The 24,788-nt window shown below is 37.1% G+C and overlaps 1 protein-coding gene across 4 annotated transcripts in view; it reads right to left on the bottom strand.

Moving 5' to 3' along the window:
* NIPBL (NIPBL cohesin loading factor) overlaps window positions 1–20,354 on the bottom strand; it is a 139,939-nt gene extending 119,585 nt beyond the window's left edge. The window contains exon 1 of one of the 4 annotated variants that reach the window (XM_066181065.1): window positions 20,027–20,354. The gene's annotated coding sequence lies outside the window, so the exon portion shown is untranslated. The remainder of the gene's footprint in view (window positions 1–20,026) is intronic. The other 3 variants (XM_066181067.1, XM_066181064.1, XM_066181066.1) reach the window with 3 other exon arrangements.
* Between the last annotated feature and the right edge of the window lie 4,434 nt (window positions 20,355–24,788).

Below are 24,788 nucleotides of genomic sequence, written 5' to 3'. Positions count from 1 at the left end.
TAGCAATATAGTACATCAATGTCAGTGTCGGTGGAACCAGTGGTGAGAAAAGCACATAATGTTTGAGAGCACAGATAGAGTGAATTCTTCTGTCCTATCTATCAAAATTTCCAAAGTCTTAAATATTAGAGTAATAATTTAAACCAGAAATGTACACCTGAACTCAGATATTTAGGGGCAAAAAACTACAAAGAAAAACAAAACCAAACCACCCCCCCACAAGTAAAGAAACAAAATCCACACAAAGAGAGAAAGGTCATGGCAACTTTACCATCAATGATGAAAATTACTCTGATTAAAGGTCTCTCACTCCAGCTACTCCAGAGACTCTCACTCCAGCTACTCCAGAGACTGTCCAGTGATCCAAAGCAGGTAATTTGTTTCACCTGTTTCAAGCCTGATCAAAAGTTGGTCTATATGGGGAAATTGGTCAGTTCAAATACTCATATCCCAATGTTCAGTAACTGTCAAACACCCTGACTGCCCCCACATACCTGGCAATATACATATATTTATATACACATACTAAAACCACGTGCTATAACCACATTAAAATGAAAACATACAATCACAAAAACAGACCTAGGTCATTGAAGAATTTCTATCATATTTTTTGGAAGAATCCATGACACTTTACCTACACTGCAGCACAGCAGTATAACAACCCTGGCAACTTCTGGCCATTTCCACTGGTACTACTTTAGAGAAAAACACCTAAGACTTAACCAAGTTACTACTACTGCAGACTGAAAAGCCAGAAAAATTATCATTGTTTCTATTTTTATACTGTAGATGGATTACCCATGTTGCTCTCTGGAGAAACAAACTCCAACTCCACCTGATACTTCACTTGCCAAGTAAACCCTAACAGTTCATTTGAAGGAGGTTTTGGTCTATTGAATAAACTGACTGAAAACAACTCACAGTTGAGGTCTGAAACTTCTGTGTATCTATGTAGATATTTAACCCATCACGCAACATTGTGCAGAAGAATATATGGCATACTTTTAATTTAATCCTCACTGTTCACTGAAAATGGCTAATTTTATACAGGTTCTTATTTCAGATATCAAGGGCAAGCTCTTCTCTAACTTGAATTATATTCTGTGGACAGACTGACCTCAAAACTCCAAATTAAGCACACAGGCCTTCTAAAGCACAACATCTTCTGTGTAAAACCTCAGGAATATTTTGGCACCGACTCCAACACTGTCAAGTAATCCTCTTCAAAAAGCTTAATGACCCAAGATGATTCATGACTCACAAACAACAGCACTAGTAAATACTAGAAATTAAGTAGTACTTCTTTGAAGGGGCAAGCACAGCGTATGCTTCAATAGCAATATTTCTCAGGAATATTTATGGATCCTGCAGATGTGTTCACTGGCCTGTAAAGGAGCAGGAAGTTGTCTTGAGTTTTAAAGGGTGGTAGGCAGACACTCCTGATCAACGTAAGATGTGGTGAACAGGGAGAGGAATTTGACCATTAAACTGCATGTAGTTATTTTCAGCCCTTAACATAAGACTTTTAAAAAGATATAACCTTACACAGGAATTCAGTGAGACCTACTTCGCACACAGTAAATCCAAAGTCAAATGCAAAATATATGGTTAAGGCAAGGCCTAACCAATAGAATGTAATAACACTTTAAAATATCAGTTTGCATGTCAAAACAGCATATTGCTACTCTTGTGGTTAACTTCAAAAAAAATTTCCTACTGACAGTATTTCTTCTACAATGCAACAAAGATCTCTCAAGCAGTAGTTGGAAAAGGTGTTTTTTAACAATTTGTTTCTTAATAATTTAATTAACAATTAACTAATCATTCATACAATTTCAAGAGTCAAAAGGCACAAGCTGTGTAAGCTGTGGAATGGTTGAATGCAATGATCTACAGTTGTTCTACATCTAGGAGGCCTTTTCCAACCAAAATAATTCTGTGATTCAAACCTGGGTATGACACCTGAAAAAAAGCTGAAAAACTTTTAAAAAGCCCTTTTCCCCCCTTTTCTTAGTCATACCACCCTCTACATCATTTTACCATGTTTTGCACACTCTTCAAGCTAAGGACTTGAAAAGCTGAGAAATTATACTTCAAGTACAGAGAAGAGTGATTACCATTAATATTAACATATGGTCTCGTAGTATGTCTCTCACTGGTTTAATACATTTGGTCGGATAGACAAATCCTTATGAAATATAATAAAGTGATTTCCAACACAGTAATGGATGTCCTCCATTGTTACAGAAAGCAGTCTGAAAGGCAACTGACATCACCATAGTGAAATAATCAAGTATTATTTGAAAGCCTGTTTTTTAGGAATCAATACATTTTTCGTTAAGAGTCACAGTTTGACTCCCTGGGGTTTTTTCTGCCTAGTACTCAAACTGGTTTTCAAACTATACATTTGTTAGCTCTCTTTGTATTATACATGGACACACACTCAGACAGGTAATGCAAGCAAGGTTAATGGTACCAAGCCAATCATAAAAATTTCTAGCCAGTAACTGTTACTTCCCAGTAACAGTACCTAAATTAAAAAGTTTTTCAGTTTCAGTATATTAAAGCTGTAGTTACAAGGGTGCCTGGACTAGAAATATCAAAAGGAGGTCTAAAAGAAGAACCACTATAAAACTAGAAAATTTTTAGAGGATTTCAGATTTCATTTTCACAGTCAAACTCCTGCATATGACAATCTACTTGGTAACAGGATTTAAACTAATGCAAAACTGTATTTCCCACCTCAAACACAAAACATGGGAAGGGAAAGATACATAATCCAGAAAGGACTCTTCAGTCAATATGTAATGACTGCGTGCAACAGTATTACCACAGGTATTTAACCTTTTTTAAAACTGTCCTTTTCACAGATTCAAATTAAATTGCAGTGTTTAGAGAGGCTCTTGCCACAAAACATAAGTAAAACTTGATAAAGAGGTTTCATTCACCAATTTTGAGACAAAGTACCTTTCCTTACTTTTCCAGGTTTGGAGAGTCAGAAGATCATAGCTGTATACATCAACTATTTCTCACTACAACTCAACAGCTCTGAATAAACTAGTTTAATAGACTCATTTAGTGTCAGTAATTGCAAGCCTTCTGCACTACCTATTATGGAAGGAGTATCGCTGTTCAGATAAACAAAGTACCTATGCTATAATTTAGAAGAGGGTGTGCACTGACTAAGCACGGTCATTCCTAATAAACTTTCTTGCTTTGAAAAGAGAGATTTAATTTTGCATCATCCATAAAAGCTTGGATTTACAATCTTTATGCTTCCTAGTACCATATTGTCAAATTTGCATAATTAAACCACCAATTTTATAGTACAGGAATTTACTAAATTCAGCTATACTTCATTGATTACTATAGTTTACCTAGCTGGTCTTAATGTAATTATTGCACCCGGAGTATTTTTTTTAGCTTAGGGAAATTTAAACGTAGCACACTCAAAACTGGGGAGCTGAAAACGACAGATGTTCATATTATAACTGTCTTGTCATATGAACCTGACCAAAAAAAAAATACTAGGCAGGGTTACAGATGTGAGATAAAAAGGACCACAGACAACTCTCTGTGTATTGTACTTTCCAAAAACACATCTGGTAAAAAAAAAAAAAAAAATATCCCATTTGTGCCAAGGCAACTGAACCTTCTCCTGAAGCCCTTGGCATCTCCTGAAAGACACTTGCCTATCTAATAAACCTGCCTATTTAGCAAAAAAATTTATATAATCCATGAGATCTAAGGCTTTCTGAAGTGGACCATAATAGGATCTAGAAAACAACTGGAAAAGCAAGAAGCATCCAAGACTGGAAGATATTTTACAGCTACTAACTTATACATGTACAGCTACTAACTTATACAGAAACAGAAATCATTTAATGGCCAGAAGTTTTAGGACATTATTCAGATTACATTAGAGCATATGAGACCCCTACAAATACGGTACTGGAGGAAGACACTGGTTAAAATCCCACTCCTCTCATCTTTAGTGGCCAGAGAGAAAATATTTATGCTCTTCTCAAACACCTATCGATTTAATTCAATGAGAATTTTTTTTTAGAATGCTTCATTGAACTCGGTCATATGTCAAAGTGCACGCCTTAGAAAATATTTCCATTTAAATCAACTGTAATTTAAAATAACAGAACTTTGTTGTTTCAGCTTTATAACGTTACAGTATTTCTAAAATAAAACACTTTAATTACATTCTACAATTGCAGCTCTAGTACACTTTGATTTGAATTTTCCCCACAAGTATCACTATGTTGTTTTCAAAAGTCAGATTAAGGATTTTTACAGATGTAAGATTTCCAAAAATCAGAGAAGCCATACACTGCTTCTGTTTTGTTTTGGAACAGAGTCTCATCAAAAACTGTATATTCCATACAGAGAGAATGTCCTCACTAGATCATATAACTGCTAAAACTTAATATAAGTAAGAAAACAAGACAACGTATTAATATATGTTAATCCATTTTACCCCAAAAGTCAAGAAAATAGAAGATCCAGGCAGAATTATCTGTTTCTATTTTATTGAAATGTGTAAGTTGTTAATATCTTCCAATCAGCCAAAACATTTCTCAGGATCTAGTTTAGCAACATATTTTGAAAGTCAGTATTCCCAAATTGTTTATAAATACTTTCAACAAAACACTGTGATACCACAAAACAAACAATGAAATTCATTGCAAATCAACAACAAATGCTCCCTCAGAAACCAAGTTTTCTCCCACAAACCTATCAAACCCACTGATATCAAAAATACGTCTCTTTGTATTTTGCAAGGCGAGAAAGAGACCATCTAGTTCACACCACATACTTGCAAAGCTCCAGCCTCATTCGTACTTCACTTAACCAGTATCTTCTGCCAATGCTCCAAAGAAACAGAACAGAAAAGATATTTATTTCCCTGTACTCCCTGAGCGCTCTTTCATAATGGGGCTTCTTCACTGGCTTATGGAATTAGTGATTAAATAGCCAATTCCAAAATTCTGGGGAAGGGTGGGAAAAGAGAGGGATGACCAAGCCCTTACTAAAGAAAAATGACTACATGTTTCTAAAAAGTAGGTATTTAAACTGACATCAGAGAAATGCAAAAATCTAAGCCTCAGTGTAAGAGCAGCTTGGTTTAGGTTTAGCTAAGCCTGTTCTCAACTTGAGTTACTAAAGTATTTACATGGCCTTCCCAGAAAGTATATTCTAAATACGTCATATTACAAGCTCTTACTTACAAAAGCAAGGAGTCAATGAAGTTGACAAATAAAAAACATACCAAAAACCCCATTAATATGTGAAAGAAAATAGTGCTGTAAGCAATACTTGTTCAAAGAAATGACTGCTGAAATCTGAGAGAGGATAAATGCACTGCTACTGCTTCTCCACTCATTCATGTACAGCAACTATTTTTTCCATATTTATATAAATAAGTCATACCCTCCAATATGAGAAAATTAGTCATCAACTAATGACCAAAACTGAAAAATTTGCATTTTCCCATTTGTGAACTTTATTTCTATGAGCTGCAGGTATCATCTGATTAAACTGATTAAATAAAAATCCATGTGCATCCTATATCTAAACCTCTAAATTCTAAACTGGTGAGCTAACATAAAATAAGTAAGTCTTAGGCCTGGGACACTAAGTTCCAAGTTCTGGGCTGCACAGTTGACTGTTACAGGCATATGGGGAATGCTCAAGAACTCCTTCATGAAGGTTCAATTAGTCCTCACAGGGTCACACTACAAAAATGCACACTGAATCCTTCCATCCCTGACAATCCACAGATGTTCTTTTTTATCTTTTATGTACTTTGTTTTCCAGGTACTTCATTCTAAACAACAACAATCTCTTCTTAAAGGTTTCAACCTCACTACTGTGGAAGAAAAGCCTAATTCTCAATTTCACTGAGGCTTTAATACAAAACTTTTGACTAGAATTTAGACAGCACTATTGTCCCAGCTGTTGCTAACGTAAAGGTGAACCATGGCCCATATGCTACATGGATATGGATAATACACGGATAATCATAACTGAACATGCAGATAATCAAATTAATGAATAAAGTGAAGACTAGATTAGTGAGTCATGCTTAATTTTTTAATAGAATTTACACAACTGGATACTGAATGCTTTATTTTCATAACCTGTTGAATCATAATTTGCAATTATATTTTCCCTTTTTCTAGGAAGGGAGTGGATTTTAAAATACAGGTAAGTTATATTTGAAGTGTCACAAAGGATCACAGAATATTCTGAGCTGGAAGACCTGCAAGCGTCATCATTAAGCACATAAATGATGATCCACATGGGGATCAAATACCCAGCCTTGATGTTAGTAGCAGCACGCTCTAACCAGCTGAGCTAAATTTTACCTATCTTGAAAAGAAAATTAAACCCTCATAAAATTGAATTATTATCATTGTATCCTCTCGCTTACTTTAAAACTAAACATTTTAAAATATCCTAAAATAAGTGTGCTATGCTTTTCAGTTCACTGTCTTATAAAATAAGTACAATTTTAGCTGTTTCTCAATCATAAATCACTGATGAATCAAAATAAGTATGTACAAAGATGTAAACCACAGCACTGCTAGAAATATGTATTTGTAGGGCAGTACCTTTGAGGGAAGACTAAAGCTGATCTTTGCAGTCCTTTCTGAGACGCAGTTGATAACATGCACCTTTTAGAACAATAGCTCGATCTTTCTGCTATGAAACATTAACATTATTTCTCAAGTCACAAGCTCATTTTGGAGTTTTTTTCTAAATTCTCTGCAGTTTTGCAAGAATCAATTTACTTTTTTCCAAACTGAAAGTTATTTTAGTACAAGGGAGACATAGGAGCTACACACGTTTTTGGCACAATTCGAACAATTCAGAAGCATAAAAAATTAAGGATAATACTTTTCTAACTTCATTCACATGTCATCTGAAGAGAGACCAGAAACATCTCAAACAGATCAGCCCTCAAATACCTTAGATTTGCATCAAGACTGACATATACACACACTAAAGTAGGAAGAAGGAATAGCTAATAGTCTTTCATTCTTATTTTGGATGCCAAGGCACCTACTTGTGCAGGCCATAAAACTACTGAGTTTTTGACCTGTTTTCTAACAGAGTAATTGCTAATTTACCATTCTCTGTGATTAAACACACAACTGAGAGTAGGGCGACTTAGCAGAAAGGTAAAGATCTGTTCCTGTGTGTACAGATTGTTTACATCCAGAAAAAAACAAACCCTTCACATTAAACTCCCAGGATATGACTGAGGGACACATATCAATTCAGAATCCTTTTTTAACAGTTGCCAGGGGAAACCATAAATTAGAGCCCGAAGAACCTGCAAGTGGCCTTCCCAGGCCAAATGTTTGACATCATTGTCTGTACGCTTTATTACATATGATAATACTAGTGTCTGAGACACGAATTTATACTGACAGTAGTATTCTGTATAGTACTGAACTCCTATCTCACATAATCCAACATTCACTTACATTTGTGTCTTCCAGGTTCATATTACAAGGAACGTGAGCTCCCCCCACTGCTAATTATTCCTTCTGTTTACTCACAACAAACATCCTCTTCCACATTTTCTAAGACACCAACTGTCAACTGTCTTATTTCTAAAATATTTGATGGTGAATTCGTAAAGACAACTCTCTGCTTTTTCAGTGGACAAGTATCTGAGTTATAACCCAAACAAATACATAAGCATTTTACACAGCGGTTTAATTTTAAAAAATGAAATCTTTCAAGTTATCTGATGCTAATTAACACACCACTGATAAGTGCATTAGCAAGCTAAATGAGTGCTGAATTTATTAAACTATGTTCAGAGTTCAGATGGTTACTGCAAAGCAGTCACAACTGGGAGCCCACCACATTTCAGCAATTAGCACTCCAGACCACAACCCACTCCCACCTCATTCCCCCGAATACAAAGATCTTTAACTTAAAAAGATGCACGAAACACTCAACAATGATTATGAAAAAAAACCAGATTAATCACAGAACAATATTAAGTAGCTACAACTGGATCACAAAGCTATTGTTAGCCTTAATGGGCAAATCTAGCCTAAAAAATTATCATGCATTGACTAAAGAAATAAAGAGCAATTCTGTCTTGTGTGCACCCACTATTTACTACTATAATAACTGAGTTCATTAAATAAATATTTTATTATATGTGAATACTCTAACATTAAGGTCCTTGTTATCTCTTATTTAAGGAAGCAAATATGCTGATATCAATTTTAAGTAATACCTGTGTAAACCCACTGAAAGTAAACCATTTCCAAAACTATAATTTTAAAGCATTATTAATGAACCCGCATGTAACTTGATTTACAGAATACTTATAAATCATAATCATGCACAGGAAACTAACTGAATTCTTCCCATCAAGGTAACTGCCATTTTGCAAATAAAACTTCCAAGTTCTGTACAGCAAGTTTAATGTCTTTGGTAACAGATGCTGCTTCTATAGGATCACCTTTAAAATTAAAGTATGTCGATTTTTCTAATTTTTGTTTGATTCATAATAAAATAGCATAAGCATGTAAGGATCATCATAAACCCAATGTTTCTGTCATTGTTTAAAATAATTATCTGCTATATCTATAACAAGCTTTATGATATCTTCTATCACAATTGCAAAATTTTTGTATTTTACAATGAGGATTTTACTCGTCCTTCCCAGAACACTTGCTCCAATTTACACCTGTATCAATAGCTAGGTGAAGGTAGTAGACCTTAAATGTTTTTGCTTCAAATACTGTCCTCTCCCAAATTTTACACAGGGCTAGATGGAGTGTCAGCCACACCTGGGCAAGCTGAATAGTCCAAGTAGATTACACTCTCTAATTTACTGTGCATCAGCTGACTTTAAATAATTGTACACAGTGCCCATGAAAAATGCAAATTAATGCAACCTTCCTTAGCCAGCAATTAAACAGGTTTAAATTGACCCAAGTGATGTCATATGCTACATTTATACAATTGAACATTCACTGTAACTGAGCATGCAATAACTTCAGATTATCAGGACTTGAGTTGAATTCTCAGAAGTCCACCTACAGAGCTTTTTATAAGATTTCACTGACTAATTGTTTATCAAGATGTGATTAGGAATTTGCTTAATATCATGACATCATACATCTACTTAGTGTCTAGAAAAAACGTTGTCAGGAATAAACACAAACATTCACCAAAAAAAAAAAAAACAAAAACGGAGAATTCTTATTCTGAAGTTTACTAATTCAATGCAAGCATTTAAAACGCCATTAAATTAAATAAATGGTTCTTATTATTCTTTCTCCAGGTTTCAGGCTAAAATTATAGTATGATGTGAAAACTGAGAATGTTTACTTTCCAGTAGCATGATGGCTTGTTCATGTAATATTTAGTGAATTACAGACAAAACAGTCTTTAAACCATTCCATTTTTATTTCAATCTCTCAAATATTTTAATTATATATTCCATGGTAAAAATAAATTATCTATTTTTGTAAATAACATGACTAAATTTTACATCATGCTAGATAGAATGCCAGAGGGAATCAGTCCAGTAAGTAAATATACAGTCATAACCCTAAATAATCTTTTATATTAGTCACTGTAGAGTGCTCAGTATGTCCCTAAAACTCTCTAAGCCATTAGTCACCTACAACTTATCACCTAAAAGTTCACCTACAACCTTGCTTCAGTGCATGTCAGAACTAAGCAGCGCCTGTTTTACATGTAAGTCTGGGAAATCTTCAGAGTAGGAAAGTTGAGTCATACACATGCTTTGGACATACCTAACGTAGAAAATTGATTACTTGGCATTGCATACTAGCCACTGCTTCCAACACTTCATTTAAAATCTCAGGAGGATAGAGATTGTACACTTGCTCAAGGTATCAGACAGATTCTGAAATCTTCCTTGGCAGCAGGACATTCAAACATGGATTTGTGACTTATCTCTTTGTGTCTCTGACTGGCTCTATATTTTATGGAGAGATGACCATTCTCTCCTCCTCCTGCTGAAGGAGTACTACATCATAGTGCAAAGAAAATTAATTAGAACAGGGGAAAAAAACCTGAAGGAGAGAATATGATTTTCAAATAAAGTGATTCAAACTGAACTCCGGGGTGTAAAAATCTCTCCAGTGTTTTCTATTGGCTAACCAATATGGATCCCTTACTTAGCACCACAGGAGCTGAGTTCCATTTTGCATCTCACACACCCTAAACTTTTAACTGACATTCAAGGGCTGACCTTTTCAACAACAATATCACAACAAAGCCCCTTCTTGATCTCACTCCAATTCCTTTCTATGATACAGAAATCAAGATTGAAAATTTTACTTATTGCACTCTAACAGCTATTTTACAAGACAATGCTTAGAAATGCATCACACTAAACGCACAGCTGTATGTTAAAACTCCTATAATTAAAAATGTTAGAGGCATGTTTTTAAAAACATCCTCTAAAGCAGAGCATTCAGCACGGAAAAGCTGATATCAACAAATACTAAAGTATTACTTTTTCTGAGTATCAACTCAAAAGTTTCTAGACCTCTACAGGAAATCCCAATCCCCCAGGCTGAAAGTCTTTGCAAAGTCAATCAAAAATTAATAAGTGTCCCTTGTCTCCAAGAATTCTGACACAGTCCATGGATTATGTAATTGTGTAACACTTCTCTGCCAACCCCAGGCCCACTCTTCCTCCAGCTTACAGGAGGGATCTGCTCTGGAAATGAATCAGAGGCTATTCGCAAGGCAGTAAGGTCTGCTGTACACATGACACTTCAGTTCCAAGTAAAAACAAAGAAAATACAAGGGGAAACAGGCTTCAGATCAGATAGCAGGAAACAGAAAAATGCCACTCTTTGGAATCTCATTCTGTTTTTATTACCAACGGTAAATATTTCTGTATTCCTTTTATCATGCAGGCTCCAAAGCCTAATTTGGACAAGCACTGATTAGTCATATTTGTAACCAAAATTAACAAAATCTGTTCTACTATTACCATACAAATCATGATGAAAAAAACCCCCAAACCAGTTAATTTAAATTTAAGGTTCTACACTTGTTCCAGTTAGACTTCCAAAATAAAGACCAACTTCTTCATCTCAGTACTCAACTTACATGATTACATACTACCCTCAAAAACATTTTAAAAAAAGCATTTGCGGAGCTTAATTGTGGAATTACAATATTCCAGTGCAGACCACAGAATAGCCTATGAGGAAATTAAGACTTCTGTCTCTGGAGCAGGGCTTCATGACAAGAAACAATTCAGGCAAAAGGCTACACACTGAACACCAAAGAGAAATCAAAATGTTTAATAATAAAAGACAGGACTGAAAGCAATCTCAAGAGTTTATCCCTTTCCCCAAGGCAGAATCAACAATATCTAAGGCAAACACTTGGAGACATCCATATAACCTGTTGTATTAAAAAAAATAAAAACCAATTCAACTTATTTTAGACAATCAGTGAAAAAGACGTTCTGTTGTCAACAAAAAAAGGGGTGACAGACTTAAGAGTACCACAATGCATTCACAAAGGTGGCACACGTACCTACACAGGTTATCTGAACTACAGAACCTCCTATCATTTGCTCTTACAAGAACTAGTCCCAATTTCTGAGCTTTTTTCTTTTTTTTTCTAAGTAATTTTCTCAGGGAAAAAAAAAAATCATGGAAAAAAAATTTTTAGGGGGGAAAAAAAAAAAAAAGGACAACTCAAACAATGAATTCCTCTGCGTGAAATAATGCTTCTTTGCCCAGCCAATCCTTGTTTTGTACTTCTGGCTTCTCAGGCAATTTCTCCTCCTTCCCCTCTCTGGCCTCTCTCAGAACACATTTCCCATCCGTTCTCATCCCTGAACTGCTTTCCTTGATTGTACAAGCAAATCCGCAGTATCTTTTTGCCTTGGCTTCTTGATAATGCTGTTTCACAGCTCTTCCTTTATCTTTCTTAAGGGCATTTGTATCTGCCCCACCAGCTCCTTTATCCAGTCACTACAGTTCAGTCATTATTTCACAGAACAATAGAATGAATCTGGGTTGGAAGGAACCTTAAAGGTCATCCTCCCTGCCATGGGCAAATACACTTTCCACTAACCCCATCCAACCTGGCCTTGAACACTTCTAGGAATGGCGCAGCTACAATTTCTCTGGGCAACATATTAAGTGTCTCACCACTCTCACAGTAAGAAATGCCTTCCTAAGACCTAATATAAACCTTCCCTCTTGTCATCTTAAAGCCATTCCTTGCAGTCCCAGCACTACATGCCCTTGTGAAAGATCCCTCCCCAGCTTTCAGGAAATGCCACACTTAAGTACTGAAAGGTGCTATGAAGTCTCTCCCCAGAGCCTTCTTTTCTTCAGGCTGAACAATCCTACTTCTCTCAGACTGTCTTCATAGGAGAGGTGCTGATCATCTTAAGGAGTGGCCCTGCTCCTTAAGAACTTCAAAGTTCCTGCCTTCTCCCAATTCCTACCTTTGAAACACCAGTCCCTCCCCATCTGTGTAAGTCCAGTTCCAGTCCATCTGCAATTTCACTTCTTGTCTTTTATACACTCAAATTAATCTGTATTGTGGAACAGCAGAGAATAGACACCACAAAACTAAGAGTTTGTACATCTATCTCACTGTTTAAAACTTTTTAGAAAAGCTCTGTTGTGTACACAAAATTTTTCAACAATAGTGCCTACAATCAGGGAAGTCAGACAATTTTTTTAGACTCTAATAATTTGCCCAATTTTTGAAAGCTTTGCAAATGGCAATAAAATGCATATCCTTAATGTAAAAAGTCATCTCACACGAAATTCTAAACTCCTTTTCCCAAAGAACAACAGTGCTCCAATTGCTTGAAAAAAAATCAGGAACAATTTTTAAACATTTTTTCCTCTATCACAACCCTCAGAAGTCAGTGAATTATGTTCACTTTAAACATTATTCAGAGAATAAGTAAATAAAGGGCATTCACTCAACATGGAAGATTTTGGATTAAATGACTGAAATTCAGCAAAGTCAGAAGTAAAATCATTGCTTTTAAATAGTACATCAGTAATCAGGAAACTGAGAGGAGAACCAGTCTCACCTACATGCAAGGAGAAACATGCATTCTTAAAGTCAGCTAGTAACTTTGTTAAGCAATGCTTCAAATCCTTGTAACTGCCAAATTTTAACAGGATAAATGAAGTTGTGCTACGTTACAGGTTATGCCTCAACATAAGTTTTTAAAAGAAACTTCCAGGAAGAGCCAACCATTACTGAGCACACTAGCAAAAAAAAAAAAAAAATCCATTTTCCCTCATTTCAAAAGAAGCGGAAAAAAACTGGAAATATAACATCCACAGAGTAAAAAGCAATTACATGACCTTAGTTTTAACTAGAAACTTTACAAACATTTTACCAAGCAGATTTTAAATCTTCCCTTCAGAAAAAACCAGAACAACAAAGTTAAAAAAAAATCAAATATTTTAGATCTTCACAAATAACTTCCCGTAAGTTCTCACCACAGTCTCATGAGAATCTCATCAAAACTTTTCCAGCTTTTAGACCACAAAAAGCAGATTCCAGATTATTTTTTTCCACAGCAATTTTTTAAAGTTAACTGCTGTACACAGCAGTTGTGAGGGGCCCTCTAAATTCTTCCTCCTATCCTCAATATCCAGAAAGCATATCTGAAGAAAAAGAGAAAGCAACACATCTGAATGGAAAATAACATGAAAGAAGCATGGACAGTCTTTCTAAGTCACAAGACTTGAAAACAAAATTTCAGAGACAGAGTATTCGCAACCTCATCCTTTCTGATGTCAGCACAGAGGAAAAACTAAGTTCAAACATGAGATATAAAGATTGCATTATCACGATATATCTGTTATTCAGTGAGCTTGAGGGAAAAAAAGAGAAAAAAGGTTAGTACTACAAAAACAAGCATCGAAGTACTAAGAAATCTCAGGATTTTGGTTGATCTTACCTGTATTTTAGCTCCTTGTGCATTGTGATAGTCATTGATCAAACGATCATATACCATTTCTCGTTATTCACAGGATCACTGCCCCATATATGGCACATGACATATACACCATGAAACACAAACTTACAAAGTACAAGGATGTGCCTTATGTGGAACATAGCACTTTCTTACTAAGGAATTTGAATAAATCACTGTTAATAAAACCAATTCACTGAAAAGTTTCACATTCAAGACATCTTTTGCAGAAAACTGACATTTATGAAAACCAGCTCTTCTTAAAAAAAAATCAAAAACGAGACCAGAAAAAACCAAAACAAACTAACAAATAACCTCCACAAACATACTGTCACAGAAAACCTTCACAACTAAAGAAGTCAATAAGACTAAAGTGCTACTTATTTTGCCTCTTCCATACTGTACTGACAGACCCTGAGCAATGCTTTGAGCATGATACAAAGAGCCACTGGGGAAGAAAAAAGTTGAAGAACTTCCGTGCCTGATAAAATGAAACATTTGGGCCCATACTTCCTACATCCGGAAGCAATTTTCTGGCTAGGAATGCACTTACTACACCTTAGAACAGCCTTGCTGCACTAAAAGTCTTAGAAGAGCCTGACAACTGGATGACATCACAGCGGTCTAACAAATGAGTGCAGAGGTGGGCACTCAAGCACTCTACACCACCGGCAACAATTACCAGGTCAAGAGCCAGAGGTTTATGTCCAAGAACCCCAACCCAATGCCTAAGATACTTTCCAACAGTAACTAGTTACAGTAAAACTTTGTATCTTTGTGTTCAATATTGTAGCCACAACCTTTAAGTACCTGAGGGATTTGACTTATGATCTATTCTCTCTTCCCCCTAATAAACTGCAAAAGATATGTGGTGATTCTTTTCAAGGTTCTCAGGACACAAAATCTGGTTCTCTCCAATTGTTGGCATGATCAAAAGAGATGTAATAGATGTTTAAGGCCTTCAGTGAAAACCCATTCTATACTTCTTAGGGCTTCAGGAGGAGAAGCAATGAGCCTAACAAATTGAAGTGTAGAATACACATGACCACAAATAATGCCAACAAAAACAATGTTATGAACTTCCTAAGTGCTGTAAAGTAACTTCAAAAATCTGAAGAGTAAAGCATGTCACAACAGATAAGATTTATAAGCTTTTAAAGTTCACTATTTTGATTCTTTTAGTCTTTTATCTATAAAATTGAAAAAATACAGATGTGCAAAAACAAAGCTCGGTGATGTCTGCAAAGCACCTTCTTTTGAGATAACTCTACAAATTAAGATATGAAAACACTTCAGCCTTCCTGAAGGACTGGAATGTATACAGCAGGTAATAAGGCAGCAGGCTACCCACTGAATGATAAGAATATAAACCAGGTTACCAGAGTATAGTGGTCAGCTGGCATTTCCCATGCACAAGGCACTGAACTGAGGCTGTGAGGGCAGGGTTGAATACTGTGGTGCCGTTAAAGGCCCAGCTCCTCAGTCTGTTGCTTCCTTATACGATTGACTCCCTTATTTTGCAGCCTAGGGCTTTCTGACAATGTTTGTCTGAAATGCATTGCATGTCTACATATACAGACTGCTACAAAGCCCCAAGTGCTTCAAATCAAACCACAGCAATAAAATGAAAATTTTAACTATCTACTCATATTAAAAGAATCTGAGATCTCTGGTTACTCCGATACAAATTCTAAAGGTCAAAAAAATTGACCCTTTTCTAGAATTTTATATGACTTCAGCATGAAAACTGGTCTTGGATATTTATATTCTTTTGAAGTTACTTGTGTAGTCCAGGTAATCACCTTACAGTATCAACAACTGTGTTCAATCTGACTGGAATCCCTTTTAGTTTCTACATACGGGTGGGCCAAAATCCTTTCTTCCCACCCCTTTGCTGGGAAGATATGCCATGGTTAACATTAGGGACAGGAAGTGAAACACAAATCACAGGTCCTGCACAATCCCCTCAAACGCAATTTCCTTACTCATGGGCTGTCATACATGTCAGGGTAAAGCTTTTCTTTCACACCTACTTTAGGGGTCAGGATCAGCTACTAAGAAGTATGCTTGCAATACAAATAGAATACAAATACAGATGTAGATGTATTATATTAAGGACTTTGCAATTGTTAAACACTTTAGTTTTTATTATTAAAAGGGATCGTTATTGTACAGTTATTAGCCAAAATACACAGGTATAACCAATTTCAAGCATTTCCTTGCACTTATCTCTCTGCAACTCAGTGTTCATTACTGCTGATGTTCCAAAAGCAGAAGCTAACCTGAACTACTTCTAAAAAAGGCAAATTAAAAACAAGATCAAAAATAAATGGTATGATACTGACATGGCCATTCTTTCAAATGTTATATATTCTTAGTGTTTTGCAGATAACCACCCTAATGCCAGGTGACCCACCTCGCACCTATCAGCCAACAAATTCTAAAGTAATCACTACTCATATTTTTCTGATTAAGCATGCCCACAGTTGTTATCCAAATTACACACATTCATGAATATTACACACTCCTCTAACGTAATTTCTAGAAATCATAAAGTTGTGAATTTGAAGACTTGATTTCTTTCCTAGGTCTAGATATTCAGGACAGAAGTACATATTTTTCTCTCTAGTTACAGCAATTATCCAGAATCTTCATTTGTCTTGTGTAATTTTAATGAAATATTAATATAAATTTGATACAATCAGTCTAACACTTTGTAATATAATAGACATGAAAGTCTAGTTGCCACTGAACATATAAAAACAGGAATAAGATGTCTACCTAAAATCAATTCATATTTTTCTCCTAGCATCCTTCAAAATATAATTTATTTATATTGTAGAAGACTATATACATGAAACACTTTGGATTAAAGTTATATTATCTTAATCATCACTCTAACACAACAACACAAACAAACAAGAAGCTTCTGTCCAATGGAAATTACTATCTATAGCCTTGATTCTTCAAGAAAAGCCGTATAAACATTTATGTACATGGAGTCTCAAGAGTAAGGTTTCATGAGGTACCTGTGCTCTTATTTAGAATAAGGACCTTCAAAAGGCCTTAGGTATATAATTTTGCTTCTCTGATCCTGTCTGCTACTTCCAAGTCAAAATCTAAACATTGAAAAATACTAAAAAAATTATTATTTTACTGGCATGCCTGTTCCTATGACTTTATTTTTAAAAAACCAGCTTGAGTCAACAAAAGACTTCAGGAAGAGATTTTTTGTCAGAATAACTATATGTAAAATATTCAAGAAGTTGAGAGGAAAAAAACCCCAACCTGTACAGAGAAAGCAAATTCAAAATGTACAAAGCAGGCAAAAGCGCAAAATAAAACGCAGAAAGCAGCATTTTCCTCTTTTTGATAAAGTAATAGTTACAACTAACATCCTGAGAATAATTCAGTTTGTATTTCTAAAACATCAATAAAATAAATACATTGCCCTTAAGCAGCTAGCTGTTGTGATAAACACTGGACCATTAGAAGCTCCTAACATCAGGGAAAAAGTAGTATGAAAGTGTCCCAGGTCTGCTTCACATACACATTCTTAACATGCTAAAACATGCAACCCAAAAGAAAAACATGTTGTCTTATAAATATTTCAACTTTAAATACTTCTGTAAAACTACATAAACTGTGATCAAGCAACTAATTCAAGATTAACTACATATGGCTCATAAGAACAAACCCAAAAAAACTAATTACAATTAAAAATAGACAACATCTTATATTTCCCTTTATAAATACATGCATTTTTCGTTCCAGAGAAGTGCATCCGTTTTGATTAAAAAAAAAAAAAAAAAAGTGCTGTAAACGCTGTAAACACAGCCACACAACCCTGGGAAGATAAACTTGACAGGAACTGTGTAACTACAGTAGCTCATTTCCTGCTTGTATCTAGAATATTTAAAGCAAACCTTCTTAAATGAAAAATCAGTCAGAAAAGTTCACTCCTGTTAGCTTAACAAACACATTCTTCCTAGAACGGCAGCTGCCAGAAACGCCAGGGCTGTAATGTCGCTTCCTGATGATGAAAACTACCCAAGAACTACAACTACTTCTGCACAGTCCTTTCTTTCCTGTGAAGCAGAGTTACACTCGGTCTCCATGCACACTACCGGGAAAAGCAAACAGCAATTCCGCTGTTACACACCGAGGTGGGGACAGTTAGAGACGACTAGTGGCTCCCTCTGCATTTCACAAAGTTTAAAAATAAAAAGCTGCTTTTTCGAACTGTAAATGGTTCCTCTCCACGCACGTAGGCCTGAGGCCCTGTTGCAAACAGTGTCTAACAGGACCAGGCAGCACAAAGACAGGAATGGGAGATTAGTGGGAGGAAGGGAGGCCGGGATTGGGGCTCAGCAGGATCTTCTGGCTTTTTAAAATTCAAACTGCTCCCTGACCAATACAAATCACGGACACGCTACTGACTGCTACACGGATTTACAGCATTAAAAACATGCCTTCTACATGACAGCTATATTAACTTCACCCCTTTAAACATGTATCAGGGCACGCAGGAGGCAGGATAGCAGAGTTTTATTTACAAGACTCTGAACACAATGCACCAGAAAGTTACTCTATTTACTCTATAATACATGGTCACTCTATACAGTGACCATGTATTATAACAACAAATCTACCTGAACAACTAAAAAACCTGCTGAAAATATAACAAATTATGTAATATCAATAATTATTTGCCACTAACAAAATTCCTTTCTACAAGGATGAAAACTGTATCTTAAAATTTCCTACAACTATGTAATTTCTGTAGTATTTTTATTAGTTCACAGGCTGTTTGTTTAAATGTGCCTGAGTTTTTAGCAACACTTACAACTCTATCACTTATAAGTCCAAGATTTAGTTTATTGTAGATCAGCTACCATTTATTTACAAAGACCTGAGACTAATAAACAGTCATTTTCAAAACATATTGGATCTGAAAAAATGACACCTAATTACATATTCAAACATCATGGACATAAACAGCCAATAACAACCTGGAATCTCAAAGTAACATAGGCTGACAAGAAAAGATGACACTTTTTAAGCATTCCTCACATTTCACTTATATAAATTTACATTTGATTCTCAAGTACTTTGGTTAAAATCTCATCTTCACCTTGGTTCCTCAAATACCATAAACGCAGCACTTTAAACATGATCCCTTGCCCGTTTTCTGTTTGTTAAAAGCAGAAAATGGTATTTCTTCTTTTAATATATATTCCTGTAACATGTACAACACACAAACATCAAAACTGTGTAGAGTATCTGATACAGCATGCTTGCCTATCTGTATTTCCTGGGTCTGCAGGTGTCTGTGCTGTGCCAATCATCCTTCAAGCACTATTTTATGCTATAAATATACTAAGTCATTAACATACTAATCAATAATGTTATTTAGAAAAGAAACGTCTGCAGATTATAAAACCAAAAGCATTTAAACTTTTGAATGTTCAGAACACACTTGGTTAGAAGAGTAAGGTAATAGCAAAGAGAAGTGGCATTTTTGTTCCTGAGTATTTACATTGTCTCTCCTCCACTATGCTTCCACTTACTCCTGGCCCACTTCAGAGGGCTGTCTGCGCTGGGACCCTCCTTCCTTGCACACGGTGAAGTTGTAAATATGGCAAAGGATCAGTGCACATTTACGACTAATTGTATTGTTTCCTCCTCCTCCTGCTGCTCTTTTCGGGTTGAGGCCTGTCACTGAGCAGCCGCTTCGCCTTTCTAATCCCCGAGCTGGAGTAAAGGCGCTGGCCGGCAGGCCTGCGCCCTCCGCCGGGCCTGGGCCTCCCGGCAGCCCGGCAAGAACCAACCTCCTCCGCCAGACCCGACCGAGCAGGAAGGAGGGCCGCGAAATAAACACCTCCGGTTGCCACTTACTCCCCTCTACCCCGGATAACAGCTAATCCCCTCTGCTCCCGGCAGTGCTGGGCCGCTGGGCTGAGAGGCCCGGCCCGCTGCTGGAGAGGGCAGGGAGGGGAAGGGGAGACAAGGAGGGGGGATTACCTGAGCAAATCGGAGTCTGAATCCAACGAGAATCCGAGAGAGGGGGAGAGAAATCCGCCCCCCTCCCTCCTCAGAGGAGCCGCCGCCGCCGCTGGGCCGCCGCCGCCGCCGCGGAGCAGGAGGAGGAGGGGAGATAATATAACAACAATAATCCGGGCCGGGAGGGGGGCTGGCTCCTCTTCCGTCTCCTCCTCAGTGCAGCGAACATGTAGAGCCGGGGGGTGTGCGGCCGAGGCAAATCCCTTCCCCCCGAGCCTGCTTCACAACATCAACACGGGCCGGGCCGCGCCGCGCCGAACCGGTTCCGAGCCGCACTCCGAGCCGGAGAGACGGGAGGGTGGCCGAGGGGCAGCGCTGCCAAGGGGCCGCCGCCGCCGCCGCTCCCTCCGAGAGTGCGAGCGCAGGAGGGCGGGGAGGGGCGGCCTGGGCACGGTGAGTCGGTACCGAGCGGGGGGGCAGGGGGAGAGAAGGGCGAGGAGGAGGAGGGGGAAGGATCCTGTGTGTGTCTCTCTCTCGCTCCCTCAGAACAAAATGCCGACCGGAAGTGCAGCGGCAGGAATGACTCCCTCCACCGGCGCCAAACACCAGCAGCCTCCCCCTTCCCTCCGCTGCCTCCTCCTCGCCCGATCGCTCCCTCGCTCCACCAGCGCCGCTTCCGCCGCTGGAGCTGGCCGGGCTCCCTTGCCTCGCCTCTCCTGGCAGAGCCTCCCCTGCGTAGCTCCTCTCCCTTCCACACCCCTCCGGCTGCTGCACGACTTTCTCTTCCCCCCCCCCCCTTTTTTTTTCTCTCTTTTTTCTTTTTTTTTTTTTCTTTTTTTCTTTTTTTTTTTTTTCTTTTTTTTTGTTTTTTTTTTTTGTTTTGTTTTGTTTTCCCCCTCCCCCCGCCTGCGCGGAACGACACCGAAGTTTACGCTTAAGCCTGCGTTGAGGATTTGTGAAGAAGGGATCGTTGGAAAAAGAATACACGTTTTGGTGTCTATTTTTTGTCCTGCCTAAGCATGGTGGGGAGGACGAGGAGGAGGACTGCAAAATGCTGCCTGGCAGAAGGCACACCTGGAAAGGGGCCTTAAACTGAACCTTCACAGGCGGTAGCCTCTGCGGGTGGGACACTCGCTGGAGTTACTGTCGACGCCCATGCCCTTTCTCTGTGGATGTGAGAGGCCGCGCCGCAGGAACCGAAACACCCGCTACTCAAAGCATTGCCGAGGCGAGGTATTTCCAGATGGACATACGGAACGGGAGTGGCTTTCAAAAACGGCTTTTTGGACGAGCACTGGGGAAAATACTGATGTTCAGGTGAAATGTCTTTGCTGGAGGCTGAGGCTCCACCGCCATCAGATTTACTGATATTTTAATTGTGTGTTGTGAAGGAGTGTTTGGAGAAAGAGTACGTCCTAATCTGAAAGACTTTCTGGTGTTCCTCTATACAGGTAAAACTGAATAATAATAGCACAGGATAATAATGAAGAAGCATTTCTATCCCATGAATTAACTATGTCTTTTAGTACTCACTTAATGTCATTTTGCTGCTCAGTACTTGGACACAAATCCTTCCATTTCTAGAGGAAACACTGCTGGTCTGTCGACTTCAGGAATCAACTGGACACAGCTGTAAATACCCTGTGACACACAAACACACCCTTTCAGCGCTGGATGAATGTTATTTGCACAAAGGGATAAAATCTTACACCAGTGCCCCATAATCTCTCCAATGTTTACGATTTTTTTGAATAGTGCTGTGTCTTTAATACGGATTTCAAAAGCTTCTCAAGCTTAAGCTACTACAAAATTCGTAATTTTGGATGAATCAAAGTTTGGTTTATAAGTGTATGTGTTTTTGTTTAAAAGTACAGAAATGAAGACGGCACTGGAAAATACGGTAATTCAGTAGTTGAAGTACTATTATCTGATGGCACATATTAACAGAGACAGAGTAAACCGGGTTCTGAAAAAAATGTACTACAGACCTTAGTTCCAAGTTAAGATAAAAAGTCCCAATCTTATAATCGTTTATACATTTATAACTTCAAGTTACCCATTTGAAATAAAGGAAAATAATTGGTGTTGCAAATGAAGTGTCCAAGTTTCGCACTTTATTTAATGCATTGCAACTCTGTAACTTAAGGAGAAAACTATTTACTTTCTCTTGGAAATAAAATACAATTTAATGAACTACCTATCTGGAGTTCACATACCACATATATGTGTACTTATACATCGATGAATTCTCAGGAAAAGGTATGCCTGAGTTTTGTAATTTTAGAAGTACTATTTCAATCTACTACTAAGTGATTGTTACCAATTCATGTTGATGGAGTCTTTCTGTGATTTTAGTAATCTATATAATTTTTTTTCTTAGTTGGTGATTAATATGTAAATAAAATACAGAACGTTGAAATTTTAATTTTCAAATGCCAGATATGTTTTAGAGTTTACAAACATCATCAGGCACAACACCTATTTGATTATGTTTCAGTGAGAATATCACTAGACCATTTAATGCTTTTAAAATACCATTCAACTAAGAGAACTTGTAGAAATGGCTGTTTTACTTGAGTACTATGCCGTATAGTACTGTACTTGTACCTGCACAGGAAAACAACTAATTTAAGCCATTAGTTCTTTCAGAAGGTGGTGTGTAACACACATGGGCAAATCAGGATTTTATTTTCCTTAAGGGAAATTAAATATTTTTATTCCACTTTTTAAAATGAAAGGTCGAATTCTTTGACTGCATTCAGACAAGTGGTTCCTTGTATTCTTCCTCAAAAGCTCACTCACAGCAATCTATTTCAGAATGGAGGCTCACTATATTCTTAAAAACACTTTAGTATGTACAGTGTTCATGTCATTATGCCTGAAATTACCAGAAAAGTGACAAATCAAGTATTTCAGATTGTCTCATAACTACTGCAAAAGCCTTTAAACCTTATTTCTGTTCCAGGCCTTAGTCATGGGGTGGGGATAGCCCTAATCTGTATGGGAGGAGCTATGCAGCCATGCAACCATGACTGTGGCACACTAAGGAGCATACACTGTATGAACAAAGCTGGCCGCAGTGTGAAGGGCAGAGCTCTCTGAATTCCCCCGACAAATCCATACCTATGTAGTCCAGAAAATTAACTGCAAGTTTCAGGGCAAAGCTTTAGAACCTAATCCTGCTTCCTTTGATGTCATCAAGGGTGAATGCATCTTTTGCCCAAAACAAACGACTAGGTTCCCATAAATTTAAGCTATTTATACTGTCTGTTATTCTCAGACTCATTTCTTGTTCTTCAAAATAAATCTTAATTCAAATGGCAGGAATTAAAGATCTTAATGGAGAGAGTGCTTGAGCAATTTTCACAAAACATATTAAAACCTGTTGGTATGTCTTTTGCTGCTGTTTACAACTGCTGCTGCTGTGTACCGAGATAAGCTTTCTAAGCTTTCTAAATGCAAAGAGATTTGCATTTAGTATTTGTGAGTACACTGCTGAAGTAGAGAAGGAACCTCTTTGCCCTCTTCACTCTGATGTTAACTTAATGGCCTGCTACATGTTGTTATTCAACTTCATCAATTATGGACAGCATGTATTACTAGAATAAAAATACATCCAGCACTAATGTTTTCTTAGATATGATTGTTGTAATTTGATTTTTTTCTGTAGAATGAATGAAAAATGCATTGGTTTTTACCATTTTTGTCTCTTTAAGGGCCAGTATTACATTCAGGTACCTGTCATTTTAAGTTGCTCTCTGAGGCACAAACACTGCACTCTGTGTACCTCTTAGTAATTTACAGGTATGTATATTACCCATACTACAGTATACATATTTCTAGGTAAATTTTTTAAAATAATTAGGACGTCAGTAAAATAATTTTTTAAAATTATGACTGTCTATTTGATATATTCTCTCACTAATTGAAAAGAACTTTCATATAAAAAGTGGGAGCATGTTATCTGAGTACAGTAACACAATCATTAGCTATCATCCTAAATTTAAGTACTCAAATTATTTACAATCTGGTGTTAAGGCTGTACCACACAATGATTAGGAAGACTTCAATCATGTATGCTGTATGGCAAGTAATACAAAGTTATATTCCTTGCATTGCATTTAGTTCACAGGAACAAATACTAGCACCATGTTACTAATTGACTGGGGAATATTCACTGTGGAAAGTAAGCAACCTAAATATGAAACTTTCAGTGGTAGAGGTTAAATAAAAAGTCAAAGAAGCCTGCAGACTGAGGAGTCAAATATTTTTGTATGGTTACTTGCTTTAAGTTTACAACTTCATGGAGACTACTGATTTTTATTTATTTTTCCTGGTAAGCCAGGTGGAGGTAATATTTTTCCCGTCTTCAAATTATTTAGCTTAATTGACTAACAAGAATTTAATATGAAATTAAACGGTACTTTTTCATTTTAAGTGACAAACTTGCATTATCTGTATCATGTTAAGAATGAGCTTCCGTTTGTACACAATATGAATTCTATGGCAGGCATATATATTAAAATGTATAAATGTTTCTATGGAGAAAAAATGACACAAGACAATACTCTGGTACTTTCATTTGAATGTCAAAGTAAGTTCTTGATTATGCAAAGCACTAGGGATTCTGAATAAAGTTTAAATAAAGACAATTAAAACATGTAATTTAAACTATAAAACATACATAATAATAAGACACATTATATAATTGAAAAAAGGCCAGTGATAGACTGCTGGACAAATAGACTGTCCCAGAATTATTACTTCAGGACTATATAAACAG

This window comes from Chamaea fasciata, unplaced genomic scaffold (genome assembly GCF_029207755.1).
Source record: "Chamaea fasciata isolate MVZ Bird 193981 ecotype frontalis unplaced genomic scaffold, bChaFas1.0.hap1 SCAF_4, whole genome shotgun sequence".
Taxonomy (NCBI): Eukaryota; Metazoa; Chordata; class Aves; order Passeriformes; family Sylviidae; genus Chamaea; species Chamaea fasciata.
Note: the sequence above shows the minus strand (reverse complement) of the source record. Positions and strands in the feature narration are given on the sequence as shown.